Source organism: Staurois parvus, unplaced genomic scaffold, assembly GCF_062004578.1.
Source record: "Staurois parvus isolate SC_StPar_1 unplaced genomic scaffold, SC_StPar_1.0 ptg000286l, whole genome shotgun sequence".
Lineage (NCBI taxonomy): Eukaryota > Metazoa > Chordata > Amphibia > Anura > Ranidae > Staurois > Staurois parvus.
Genome location: NW_028318082.1, coordinates 943758 through 958853, shown reverse-complemented (window position 1 = coordinate 958853; position 15096 = coordinate 943758). Strand labels below are relative to the sequence as shown.

Genomic DNA, 15096 nt, shown 5'->3' with positions numbered 1-15096 from the left:
CTACCCAAAACTGAAATAGTAGCTTAACCTCCCTAGCAGTGTGATTATGTCAATATTTCTGTGCTCAAAGTGGTACATTGTTTTTAATGGAAATATATTTTTTTTTATTGTAGGCCTGTTATTTTTAGGAATAACTCACTGAAATCTGTCTGAACAAGAGTCTAGTAAACATCCCGGGTATGATAAAATTTGAAACATGAAATCATAAATTATAATTTAATAATCATAAAAAATAATAATATAATAATAATACATTGAATTCAATAATATAATCAAACCAAAAACACTGAAATTTGAAATAGAGCGCCAAGTTCGCATATCACTGAGCTTAGTCGCAAAATCGTTTTCAGTGTCTGATGACTAATTTCCCCACGAATCATTATCACTCAATTCTGCAAGTGGTTGTGATTTACTACTTTTTGGACGCCATGGACGTTTCTCAGTTTCCAGGCAGAAAGAACAGTAAAAATGCAGGCAGGGCACAGGACAAATCACTCGGGACAAAATGTATGTGAAATGGTTTGATACAGTAATGTAATACTATCAGATTTTATGTATTGAGTGAATGTCACATTTTTACATTTTTTAATTTCCCGCTTGTTCCTTCCCCCGTACGTCCTGACGCCCCGCAGGGAACGGAACCCGGAAGACGGATGCCAGCATCGGCTGGAGGAGATGGCCGGGGACGCTGCAGGGGGGACATCGCGGGAGCGCAGGACAAGGTAAGTGCTGGAGGGATCCCAGAGCAACGCTGCAGGGTAATCTGGAGTGTAGCTCATGGTTACCGCTTCTGGTACTGAAAGTTAACCCCGAGCTACACTCGGGAATACCGCCTGGGAAGTTAAAGTACATTGTTACATAGTTGGTAATGTTGAATACATACACCAGTCCATCCACTACAACCTGTGTGGGTGTATACGCGTGTTTATGTCACTATCATTGCCCACATCCCTGTATTTTGTGTTCGCTAAGATGCCCATCTAAGAGTTTTTTTTTACTTATTGACACTTCCCGCTGCCCTCACCAAATGTAGAAGAGAGTTTCACATCCTTACCACTCTAATAGTAAATAACCTCCTATGTGGTTTAAGGTTAAGCTGCTTCTTTTCCAACTTCATTGAGTGTCCACTTAATCAACCTGTGACTGAACAGTTTCCTCCCTATGCTAGAATCACCATTGAGATACAGTATTTGTATGTCGCCATCATATCTCCTCTTAAGTGTCTCTTCCAGGTTTCCAAGTTTAATGGTGAGCCTTTAACTAGAGAATACAATGCCTACCAGGGCAACCCAAGGGTCATCTGGTATCATCAGTAATAATACTAACTGCCTCTAATGAAACCATGAGTCAGCAGCTGGCAGCACTCATGGATTTTATAAACATCTCCTCATATCCTGAGACAAAAAAATGGAGGAAAGAAAAAAGGACAGGGAAAAATCAGGGAGAATTGAAAACAGATTCGGTCACACTCACACAGAGGGGAGAGCAAGGGGTGGGGAGGGACAGCAAAGAAAAAAAAAAGTAGGAATACGAAAAGGGCTGGAGAAGAGCTAAGAGTCAGACAGTACGGCTGACTGTTTTCTTTGTCAGCTTCTTTAGATTTTCCAGTTATTTTCAGCTGCCATCAAAGCACAGCACAGTAACTTTTAAGGAAGACCAAAAAACTTTTTTTTTTTTGCTATTTAAGTTGAATTTCAATTGCTGGACCAATACAAAAAGTTGAAAAAAGTGTCTGAACTTTAAGATGCTGCTTTGGTCTGCTTCTTCAACCCTATTGCAAGACTTTTTCTATTACCTGATCCACTTTTTTCCTCTCTCTGCCTGTTCCTGGATCTCTCTCCATTAAATCCAGCGGAAAAGTTTGTGAAACATTCCAGCCTGTGAAAATATTCACTCCCAAACCTCAGCAGAGAAAGTCAGACAAGAAAAGGAAGAGACAGGAAGGCACTTGTGGATGTCTCAGAACGGGATATAAAGAAAAGCGATCAAGGTAAGTCATGCTTGTGAGACTGTTGCATACGTCTCTGACGCTGTTGCTTGACAGAACGCACATAGCTTGGCACAGCTAGCAATGACATCACGAAAATGAAATGGAAAGTTAACTATGCATGGAGTTTGCATGTTCTCCCTGTGCTTGTGGTTTTCTCTAGGTACTCTGGTGTACCTCCTGCAATCCAAAACATGCTGGTATTTAAATTGATCTCTGCCTAAATTGGCTCTAATATGTATGTGTATTTGTGCATGAGAAATAGGGATCTTAGATTGTAAGCTCCTCGAGAACAGGGACTGGTGCGATAGTACAATATGTAAAGCGCTCTGTAAAATGACAGTACTATATACAGTAAATACCTGTAATAACAATGATAATAAATATAGGTAAATATTAATATATGTAATAATAACAATAATAGTGATGATAGTAAATAATAATAATACTAGTAAACAATAAATATAGGTAAATATTAATATATGAAATAGTAATAATAATAACAATAATAGCGATGATAGTAAATAATAATATTACTAGTAAACAATAAATATAGGTAAATATTAATATATGTAATAGTAATAATAATAACAATAATAATAGTGATGATAGTAAATAATAATACTAGTAAACAATAAATATAGGTAAATAATAATCCCTGTAATAATAATGATAATAAAGATAACAATAATTATATTTTAATGTAAATAATTTATATTAATGTATAAGTAAAGTTGATCCAGGGAATATCCAATTGCCTCTCGGGGATCAGGAAGGAATTTTTTTCCCAGCAGGAGCAAATTGGATCATGCTTTGCTGGGTTTTTTTTGCTTTCCTCTGGATCAACTGTGGATATAGGATTATAACTTTTTTTTTTGGTTGATCTGGATGGACTTTTGTCTTTTTTCAGCCAGACGAACTATGTAACTAATAATAATAGTAGTAATAATAATAGAAAATAATAATCCCTGTAATAAAAATGATAAAAATATATATAATAATGACAATAATGAAATTAATAAATAATAGTAAATAATAATTATTATTATTATACAGGATTTATATAGCACCAACAGTTTGCTCAGCGCTTTACTATATAACAGGAAATAATACAGCAACAATACAGTTCAATACAAGAGGGTTAGGAGGGCCCTGATCCTGGGAGCTTACAATCTAAGAAATATGTGAAAGACCAAGATGTACTAGACCGCTGGTGCTTGCCAGTTCACCAAAAAGTAGCGCGGCACTAGTACTGGCACTCTGCTGCATATGAGAGTCATCAAAATTTATTGTGGGCGCACAGCATATGCACACTAGCATGCCCCCTGGGGCACGCAGTGGCACGATCCGGTGGACACAGCAGATCATGGCGCTCGATACCCAGTACCTGTGAGCAGATGGGGTATCATGTGATCACTCTGACTAATCATAGTGATCACATAATAATATGTAAGCAAACTGTCATGAATGGCTTTCACTCACGAACAGCTTGCTTACTGTTGTGATGCTGTGATTGGCCCACAGCAATCACATGGTGCCTGGCACCCTGTACCAGGTGATTAGCTGTAGCCAATCACAGCACCGCAATAGTAAGCAAGCTGTCATGATTGGAAACCCAAAAGCTGACAGAGGTCAATCATTATACTATCTGTAGGCGCAGTTTGGTCATACTAGAACAGGAATAGGGTTAGGATTACAGAACATCTCCTTTCCTCTTCTCCACAGCATAAGAGGGAACTCTTCTGTAGTACAGAGAAAGAGCACAATGCTAACGAATAGGAGTGCAGTACAGGAAGTTAGGATCAATGGGTATTTTTTTCCCATTTATTAAACAGATATAACAAAACACTTTCAATTACATATTTAATAGTCAAAAAGGTAGTATATAAGAGATGTTCATTGTTAGGATCAACATACACTTTAAGGCAAACTGAAATAGCCAGGCTCCAGAATAATATGACAACCTGTTTGTAAAATTTGGATTGTATGTAAAGACGCGTTATTACATTTCACAACTTTCTGGCAAATGTAGATGTCTTTTTTTTTTCTTAAGAATGCCTGAATGTCTGAAGAGGCAAACTGATAGCCCACTAGGGGAGAGAACGTAGTGGAATGTTTAAAAACTCTGGGCAGAAGGATTGCTAGTTAAAAAGCCAGTTGATGTCTTATGAAATTGAAAATGATGGATAACTCTAGCTTTAGATATAGGGTTGTGGTTTGAAAAAATTGGCGACATAGACAAACATCATAAAAATCAGTTTGTATGACTTCAATCTTTCTGCTGTTCTGTCAGACAAACATATTGGGTTTTTTCATCTTAAAAGTTTGTACATTCATTTTTTCATTAAAATAAAAGAGATGTTATACTTACCTGCTCTGTGCAATGGTATTACACAGAGCATCCATGAACCTCCTCTTCTGGGGTCCCCCACCATCGCTCTTGACTTCACCACATCTTTGTGTGCCACCATAGGAAGCTGCTTCCTATGGGGGCACATATGCGGGTGCCTTTCCGAGCCAGGCTGTGTGTGTCCATAGACACTCACAGAGTGGCTCTGTCCCGCCCCACACTTTCTGCTCACAGGATTTTACTGACAACAGCTGGAGCCAATGGCTGCCGCTGCACTCAGCCAATCTTGTGAGAACCTGTGACAGGAGAGAAGACCTGCAGATGGGCACAGCGCTGGATTGATGTAGAACTACTAGGTAATACTAGGTAAGTATTTAGGGAGAGGTGGGGGAGGAACATCAACCTGAAAGTTTTTTACCTTAATGTATTGACTGTGTTAAAGTGATTGTAAAGGTTTGAATTTTATTTTTTATAATAACAAACATGTCATACTTACCTGCTCTGTGCCATGGTTTGGCACAGAGCAGCTCCAATTCCCCTCCTCTGGGGTTCCCCGCTGGTACTCTTGGAGCCTCCCCAGTTGCTAAGTGCCCCGATAGCAAGTCACTTGTTTTGGGGGCACTCATGCTGGCTCGCTCCTGAACCATGTTCTGTGTGTCCATTGACTCGGTCCCACTCCCTGCTCTCTGCTCATTAGTTGTGATTGACAGCGTCAAGAGCCAATGGCTCCCACTGCTGTCTCTGAGCAGATGAGGAGGGAGAGAGAGGAGAAAGCTGATGCTCTCAGGCACAGTGCTGGTTCAAGAAAAGGCAGGCAGACAGCAAAGGACTAGTCAACTTTATTGCATATAGTTTCCCTACAGCTGGTCTTTTCCCCATTACTGACGTATCATCCCTTGTTCTGTACTGTATCCCTGTACAGAGACAGCCATCTTGATAGATGCAGAACTTTGCTTCTTCATGTCAGAGCCTCCAGCAAGAAGAACATTTAGCAGCACAATACTGACATCCCCAATTCTCACTGCAAATCTCTATCAGTCAGAGGCAGCAATGCCTGAGATCTCACAGTGCAGATATACAACTATTGTATAAGTGTGGGTGTGCCTAGGCACACTCTCATACCAGGAAGGGCACCACCAGGGGCGGGCTGGCAACTCATGGGGCCCCCGGGCAATAGGGATCATGGGGCTCCTGTGTCCATGCCCACACTCAAAGCACACCCAAAAAAGTCTATAAAAAGGTAACGGGCATTTCATAGGGCCCCCTACTGACCCCGGGCCCTCGAGCAGTGCCCGAGTTCTCGAATGGTCAGTCCGCCCCTGGGCACCACTACTTTGTAAGTGTCAGTGTACAGCGTAGGTACAATTAGCACTATGTTTCCTGTAACATAGCAAATCTTCACTTTTTGAGTTCAGGTCCACGTTAGGCTGCTTTCACACTGATCCATTTTTCTTCTGCTTTTGCGTTAAAAAAATCATAAAAAATATTTTACCGTGTATTCCTATGGAAATCTTCACACTGATCCTTTGCCAGTCCAGTGCGTTTTTCAAAGTTCTGCTTGCTGCATTTTTGTTGCGGTACAAAAACTCACCAAGAACCACCTCCTTATTGAAATCCATGGAAGATGGCAAAAATGCATAAAAAATGCACCTGCGCCTATGCGTTTTTGCTGTGGATCTGTGTGAAAGTAGCCTTAAGATAACATATCATATTCAATACACAATACACCTAACCTGAAATATCCGATTAACCCCTTGGCGCCAGCACCTCCCAACCCTTTAAGGGTTTCAGGAGGCGGGGCGGGGTTTAGAGTCATGTGACTGCTGTGACACAACGGCATGGCGGTCACATGATCGGGAAAGGTCGTGATCGAAAGAGGAGATCTGGACCTTTCCGTGAGTACCAGACATGTGTGCTGGGAGCACGCTCTCAGCACATATGTCTTTTTTTTATAGAACGCAAATTTGCGGCCGCTCGGCGTCTAGGCCCAGACACCGGGAGGCCGCTCATTTGCGTTCGGCTGGCGCCAAGAGGTTAAGCTCCGTACACACTAGCGATTTTTTTAAGCTCCTAGAAGCTGTTATCAGCATTTTGTTTCTGCTCCTGGAAGCTAATAGTGTTACCCTATGTATTTGTGCACACTATATTAGGCTACTAGCATTTTTCAAGCTTCAGCATTTAGGAGCAGAAAAAAATAGTTTTTGTAGAGTTTTTAGGAGCATTTTTCTGGTAGAAAAAAAACACTAAACGCTACTAAAATGCTCCAAACAGCTTATTTGTAGCTTTTATTTTTTTTCCTACATGTACTGTAAAAACACTAATAGAATGTTAACGCTCCTAAACGCTTCTAAATGCTACTAAAAACGTTATTACCAGCATTTTTTTATCCAGCATTTTTTAACCTAAAAAAAAAAACTCTAGTGTGCATGGAGCCTTAGGGTATTGCCTTATCTTATTTTATTTATTTTGTGGATGAGATTAGTACTGTTCATGGAATTTGGATCATTTGTGTGGAAGATTGTACACACAAAATATTGCTCATGAGTATGGCAATCACTGTCTTAAGCTGGCCACACACTTTCCAATCCGCCTATGTAATCTTTGTACAATCTCCCTGAGATGCAACTACAACCATATACTTTAGGAGTCTGTCTAAATCATCCATTAAAGCGGAATTCCAGCTGAAAAAAAAAAATAAGTCAGCGGGTACAAAAACTGTAGCTGCTAACTGGGGGTGGACTGACAACTCATAGGGCCCCCGGGCAATAGGGGATCATGGGGCCCCTGTGTCCTTGCCCAAACTCAAAAAAGCCTATGAAAAAGGTACCAGGGGCATCTCTTGGGGTCCCCTACTGACCCCGGGCCCTCAGGCAGTGCCTGAGTTTCCAAATGGTCAGTCTGCCACTGCTGCTGACTTTTAAAATACAGTCACTTAACTGTCCCTCGGTCCAACAGTGTCCTCACCATGGCTGGTTTCACCGGCCGTCTTCTCTCCCTGGCGCCGGCATCTTCAGTGTGGGCACCCGGCTGTGACAGCTTGTGGCTTCACAGCTGGGTGCCCACTGTGTATGAGCGAGCAGCACTGTGCTTTGTGAATGGTCCTGTTGTCTTCTGGGACCTGTCAGGTGACCCAGAAGACTACGGGGGAGGACAACTTCTGCTTCCTATCGCCCAGGTGATCGCAACAGAAATGGGAGCGGGTACACATCAAATTCAGGTACCCGCGCCCCAAAGGTGCCAATCCCTAATGGGGAGCGAGGGACAAAGGCTTAAAGCGGAACTCCCTTTTTGGGTGGAGCTCCGCTTTCACTTTATATATGTATATATATATGAGAAAGACCCTCTCACAGTTACAAACTCTGGCAGGTTTCCGTTGCTCATGTAATAGAACCAATAAGAGCATCAAAGCAAAGGGGTTCATTTACTAAAGGCAAACAGACTGCACACATAGCAAGTGCTCCAGAACATAGTAAATGAGGGAAAGTGCTGCTGACTTCCATCATCCAATCATGTGCAAGCAAAAATGCTGTTTTTTTTTCCTTGCATGTGATTGGGTATATTTTACAAAGTGATGCTTCCCCTCATTTACTAAGCTATGGAGCAACTTGCAGAGTGCACAGTCTGTTTGCCTTTAGTAAATCAACCCCAATGTCTTAGGAGTCCAAAGCCTTTTTTTGATTGCACCAAAAAAACCATCAAGCATCAAATCTGCGGCAGGAATTCTAATTTTGTTTCAGACACTCGCACATAACACTCAATGTCTCCTGCCACCAATTTGATTGTTCAGGAGCTCTGTTTTGAGTCCATGAAAGATTTTGATACATCGTTAAAGCCCTGATGAAGGGGGATTTTTGGCCCCTGAAATGCGTTGGAAGCCCGTGTTTTTTTGTGGAATGAATAAAAGGTTTTGGGCTTCTGGGACATTGTTTTGGGGCTCTTAATGGTTCTACTATGTGTGGATTTTCTCATGATGGGCGTCCCCTATCTCAAGGTGGCTCCCTGTTTTTTTAAGGGCTCATGTACAATGCAGCTGTTCTGTATTTTTTTCAGCAGCCCCTGAACTCTCCTTTATATATTCCTATGTGTCCATGTACACATAGTCGTTTACAGTCATTTTACAGAGTTTAGTTGAGTTTTTTAACGCATCAAAATTTGTGCGTTCAGGAGTAGATTTTACCAGGGTTTCAAACGCCAAATGCTTGTAAACGCTTGTAAATGCGGTTAACCGCGTTAACAAGCATTTGCATTTAGACGCGTTTTTGACATGTCCATATCCAGATGCTGTCCAGAGCCTTTTTTCTTCATCAAAAATGCATACAAAGCGTTTTCCATGTATTCAAATGTATTCAAATGGACCCAGTACACCAGTGCAGTCAGTTCCAGGTTTTGGGTGATGGAAAAAATGGTAGAACGCGCCGCATTATGCTCATGATGGGATCCATAGTGAATACAACCAAAAAAGACAGGTAATCTCAACACATACTGCTCTCTCTGCTTCTGCTCTCTCTATTTCTCTCAAAATGTCTGAAAGGCTGAAGTCAGTTGCTGCAGTCTGCTGAATGCTGAGACCAGAGGAGGAGAAGACGAGGGGATGCTGCAGCTGCACAGAGCAGAGCAGGATCTGTAGGAGGAGTTCTTTCCTCCTCTCTACTGCCGACTGATGAGTTGGGGTGGGGAACAGAGACGTTCCTCTCTGCAGTTGCACGTGGAAGTGAAGCATCTGGTGGAGGAGTTCTATCCCCCTCTCTGAGAGAGACGGGGGGGGGGGGCATGCCGCAACTGCAGGAGAAGTGCGAGTGCCCCACATGGAATGGCCTAGTGGACTGGATTTGGCCCACAGGCCTTGTGTTTGACATGTGTTCTAGGCGGTTGGAGTTGAAGTGGGAGCAGGTACCTTTCAATACTAGGTACCCACTGCCACCTCCCCCCAAAAATAAATATTCCAAATTTGGCAAAGGATCGGGGAAGAGAAAGAAAAGCACAACTTTCCCTTTTGGGTGCAGTTCCACTGAAAACAGAGATGCATAAATCTGTCTTTTAGGCCCCTTTCACACGGATCAGGTCCAATTAGGTTTTTCATGCAAACCTGACTGGATGGTTCATGTATCCCTATGGACCAGTGGGTGTAAACAGATTTGTGTCCATTTACATCCTCCTACCTCCAATCCGAACAGGCCCATAAAAAAAAAAAAAAAGAAGGGATCCGTCCCCCCTCTGTTTAGAGGGATTGGATGGCAGTTGGGTATAAACGGACAGTGGAGTCCATTTACTCCTGACGGCCCATAGAACAGAGCAGCTCTGTCCATGTCCACTCTGCATAAACTGAAGGACCATGGACCTGTCATTTGCCCCATTCTGCTCCCATCAGCAGGGGATCTGTGAGTGGATCTCTGGCTGATCCAATTGGAGTCTGCCCCATGTGAAAGTGGCTTGTGTATATCTGCCTGGAGTCTAGCTTACTCTAAGTTTGTATGAAGAACGACTTCCAGATCTTAACTGGACTAACCCTGTAAAACAATGAACAGTTTGCATGAATTGATGGCTGCATATACAGTATACTTCTAATAAACAAATACACATGGCTATGCAGTCAAATGAACATTATTGTGTGCTAGGAAAAATTTTAGAAAATGCACTCCAGGAAAAAGAAACCATAAATTCAAATCAGTTGTTTCAAACTCCAAAGACATGCTGGTAGGTGAATTGATTCCTGTCTAAATTGGCCCTAGTATGTGTATGTATGAATGTGAGTTAGGGATCTAAGATTGTACGCTCCTTCAGTGTTAAGGACCGATGTGAATGTACAATATATATGTAAAGTGCTGCATAAATTGAAGGCGCTATATAAGTACCTGAAATAAATAAATACTAAGCAGTATCTTGTATACAGAACAAGGACTAACAATATGGATAGGTTGCAGTAGTAGAGAAAGTCAGTCTGCCACTTATAGACGTTAATCTTTGTGAGCTCAGAAGTGACAATGACAAACAGCGTGCCTCACTGCCTGGGAAAATGACGTCAATCAAGGCTGACAAAGGTCTGCAAATAGTGTTCTTAAATAGCACCGAAAGCCTATTACTGTTAAATGTGGGTTTGTTTGTTTCATAAATTGGACTGGTTGTATCTTGGCAACTGTTGTCAGCTCCCTGTGCTATCTGGAATGGTCACTTGTATTGGGGGTGAAAAGGACACCTGTGCAAGCACTAAATACCATCCGACAGCGACAAAGTGCTTCCATGCTTTCCCATAAACGGTTCCCACCACTGAATCCTACACTTAGAGAGGGAATGTGCTGTTTATATGAGTACAACCACAGGCCAGATATCAGTGACCAATCGACTTCTTCCATGGCTAAACACACATTACAATCAAGGTTTAAAATCAGAAATAGTGTCGCGCTCCACTACCAGTTGCAAAATGTTAATAAATAAATATTAAATAAATAATAGTCCAACATTGAAGGAATACATATCGATATCTCTGCAATTAATTTACTGCTGCAAACTTGTCCTTATTAAGTCCGTGACCTTGACACTTCTTTCAGTGCTGTGATATGAAATAATACCCGGGCAGTCCACCAATCATAAAAAATATAAGATACACCTTCACAGATTGTGCTCTCACCTGTTGTGTATGATCAGACTGTTAAGTGAGGTCATAAAAGGCTTTTGTCCCTTTAATTGGACTTAGTGGTACATAGATGGGATTATCCCTCTTTCCCTGGGATGGATGGATGGGCGGAGTGTTCCCTCTTTCCAACAGGGGTCTCCTTGCTTCCCTATGGATTTTCCTGGAGCCGGATGGATGGACGGCAATATCCCTCTTCCCACTAGGGGGTCTCCTCACTTCCCTATATATTTTCCTGGAGCCGGATGGATGGACGAGAATATCCCTCTTCCCACTAGGGGGTCTCCTCACTTCCCTATATATTTTCCTGGAGCCAGATGGATGGACGAGAATATCCCTCTTCCCACTAGGGGGTCTCCTCGCTTCCTTATGGATTTTCCTGGAGCCGGATGGATGGACGGCAATATCCCTCTTCCCACTAGGGGGTCTCCTCACTTCCCTATATATTTTCCTGGAGCCGGATGGATGGACGGGAATATCCCTCTTTTCATTAGGGGGTCTCCTTGCTTCCTTATGGATTTTCCTGGAGTCGGATGGATGAACGGGAATATCCCTCTTCCCACTAAGGGGTCTCCTCGCTTCCTTATGGATTTTCATGGAGCCGGATGGATGGACGGGAATATCCCTCTTCCCACTAGGGGGTCTCCTCGCTTCCTTATGGATTTTCCTGGAGCTGGATGGATGGACGGGAATATCCCTCTTTCCACTAGGGAGCCTCCTCGCTTCCTTATGAATTTTCCTGGAGCCAGATGGATGGACGGGAATATCCCTCTTCCCACTAGGGGGTCTCCTCGCTTCCTTATGGATAATCCTGAGGCCGGATGGATGAACGGGAATATCCCTCTTCCCACTAGGGGGTCTCCTCACTTCCCTATGGATTTTCCTGGAGCCGGATGGATGGATGGGAATATCACTCTTCCCACTAGGCCAGGGGTGGCCAACCTGCAGCTCTCCAGCTGCTGCAGGACTACAAGTTCCATCATGCCTCTGCAAGTCAGTAACTTCCCATCTTTGCAATGCCTCATGGGAAATGTAGTTCCACAACAGCTGGAGAGCCACAGGTTAGCCACCCCTGCACTAGGGGGTCTCCTTGCTTCCTTAGGATTTTTCTCCATAGGTGTAATGGCCATGGAATGTAATAAAGAATATAGTGCCTTATCCTCTTTAAAACATAATTTATTAAATACAATAGTGCACTCACATGTGTTACAAGTTAAAAATCCATTAAAATGTTGACATTTTAATCCACAGTAAAGTTTTCCAATATTACTGAATACTTGCTGTAAATTGCTTTAAGCGTCGTGACGTCAGTGCCCCCAACAAACACAATCAAGGTTTGTTGGGGGCACATTCACATCACTTTTTTGTAGCCGTACACCTATTTCACACTTGCAACTTATCTCTGGTGGCAATTCAAGATTTCTGCAAAGCAAAGAAACTACTCATCTGTTTCCATTGCGTCACTCCCTCAATGCCCAGATCACCAAGTTATTGCTCTAACTGGGATGAGAGAAGGGAGTATTGAGTCCTGTGTGCATTACACAAGTTATATGAGTACAACATCAGGTCTACTATCAGTGACCCAACTCTCCTAGGGAAAATGTCACCAGCACACCGAGGATCACCAATATGAGTCCAAAAGTTTTAATAAACGATCACATAGTTACAGCAAGGCAACATATCGGAGTCTCACATGACCTCCTGCTCTCTAGCTCCCTTGTCTCCTCCTCCCATGCTTGTCTCTAGGACTTCTCCAGAGCCTCCCCCATGCTCTGGAACTCTCTACCCCAATCTATCAGACTTTCACCTACTCTGCCCACGTTTAGGCGATCTCTGGAAACCTATCTCTTCAGGGAAGCCTATCCTGCCCTCAGCTAATATAGGAATCTTCTGCTCCTCCTACCAGTTCATCCCCCACAGTTATTAGCTTTTGTACCACTAGCCCCTCCCTCTTAGATTGTAAGCTCCAAGGAGCAGGGCCCTTCTAACCCTCTTGTATTGAACTGTATTGTTGCTGTATTGTCTCCCGTTATAATGTAAAGCGCTGAGCAAACTGTTGGCGCTATATAAATCCTGTATAATAATAATAACATGGGACACACTTCATCAGTTTGAATTTTATTTTTTACAATGGATGTCAAAGTTATAGTTTGGCCAGAGTTATAAATAGCTAAATGATACAAAATTAACTATAATTAGTTAACCGCTAAATGATACAAGGAGGTGAGATAAAATCTTCCCAATGGGGATCCAAAACTCCTGACAGATGTTCAGGGCGAAAATAGACAGCCTAACTTGAATTGCAAAATTTAGGTCAAAACACCAAAATGCGTCAACAGAACTTTTTTTATCCTACACACAACTATGCAGCACATGCCTGAATGAATATAAACTATTTTTTAAAGAATTGACTTTGACAGATACATTAAAAAAGCAGAGCAAAGAACAATAGTAACTTAAAAAAGTGTCCATAAAAACTGTCTGGAAGTTTACTATGTCACACCAGTAAATGGGGATTTCTAGTACAATTGTGATAAATGATGGCACTAGATACTGCTGGCTAAATTAAAGGAAAGATAAAACAGTTTGAGGTCAATTCTATTTTAGTAATCATTGTAGTATTTTAATTTTTTTAAACTTTTTTTTTTTTTTAAATGGTTGTTTTATATTATTTTAAATATGTAGTATGCACACAATTTTTGATTTCCAAAAAAAATGTAAGGAGACACTGCCACTTTGCTTGTGCAGGGCAATATGTGTCTCCTCAAGGAGGTCCCCTGACCCCTATATACTTACCTTTCCAGCACTCTCTTCCTGATCCACAGCTGCTTACAATACCTGCCACCTTAGGATATGAAGGAGCATGTATCCTCCTCTCCTGTGACAGTGGTTGGGTCTAGTAGCCAATGGCTAGGCCTGAGCACTGAGTCACATGACCAGAGGGGTTCTCTGGGTTGCCAACACCATTCATTTTAGTGGTGGCTGCAGAGGAGGTAGGCACAGCTAGATAAGGTGAATATAAAATGGTGAAGGCCCTTTGCAGAGACGGTCATTTTGTCCTCCATGGGTAAGATGACAGTGTTTATTTCATGCATGAGAAAAGATTCCCAGGTTATACTTGCCTGTTCTGTGCAACAGTATTGCACAAAGTGGTCCCTTACCTCCACTTATGGAGTTGTGGAGTTCCCGCCATAGCTCTCTGCTCCTCCTACCTCGCTTGTGCCCCCATAGCAAGCTGTGGGCTATGGGGGCACATGCTGGGCTGAGTATGACCATAGATGCACACAGCATGGTTAAACCCCATGCCCCGCTCCAGCCTTACAGGCTTTGACTGACAGCAGCAGGAGCCTATGGCTCCCACTGCTACCCCCCTGGGTCTCCCGTGAGAAGAAGAGGGAAAAGAAGGGATACAGCCAGGAACAGTGCTGGATCAAGAGAGGCCTCAGGTAAGTGTTTATGGAGGGAGGGGGGCACAACAAGTGGTAAAACGTTTTTTACCTTAATGCAGGAAATGCATTAAGGTAAAAAAATGTTTTAACTTTAGAGCCAATTTAGCTTTATATAACAGAATCACTAAAGAACAGCCCTAACAAGGAATTATATCAACAACTGGCTTCTTTCAGCACAGGTGAAATTGCTGCATGCGTGATAAAGAGACTACAGCTCCATCTGCTGGCTGAATGAAAGGCTGTAAAACATTAATCTGCAGATTATCATTTTTTCCAAATAATAAAAAATATTTTTTAAATGTGTCCTTTAGCCCTGACCATAATATAATAAATAAAAAAATATGTTCATTTATATGTAGTGGAAAAAAAATCAGTTGCTATACATCAATGTATATGAATCAGTTTATTACAGTCACAGTGCGAGAATGACGTCCTATTCAGAAAAATCTGATTCCTGGAACCTTGGAGTTCCCCTGCCTTTTCCATCCCTTTTATGAGCCAAAGGAATAATTATTTAAAGGTTGCATCTGTGGAATAGACACTCATCTGGATCTGAAAGCCTGTAACAGATCTATCTCAATACAGTTTTCTTATAAAAAATATAGGAAAAATAGTTCAGAGCTCAAAAATTCACATAAACTGTATTTATAGCAGTGTTACAAAAACAGTGTGTTTTAGCAGA

The 15096-nt window shown here is 42.1% G+C and overlaps 1 protein-coding gene across 1 annotated transcript in view; it reads left to right on the top strand.

The window, feature by feature from the left end:
* The first annotated feature begins 1562 nt into the window (after positions 1-1562).
* The window catches only part of PDGFRB (platelet derived growth factor receptor beta), a 221729-nt gene continuing 208195 nt past the window's right edge, over positions 1563-15096 (top strand). Inside the window, exon 1 of the mRNA XM_089682130.1 lies at positions 1563-1990. The gene's annotated coding sequence lies outside the window, so the exon portion shown is untranslated. The remainder of the gene's footprint in view (positions 1991-15096) is intronic.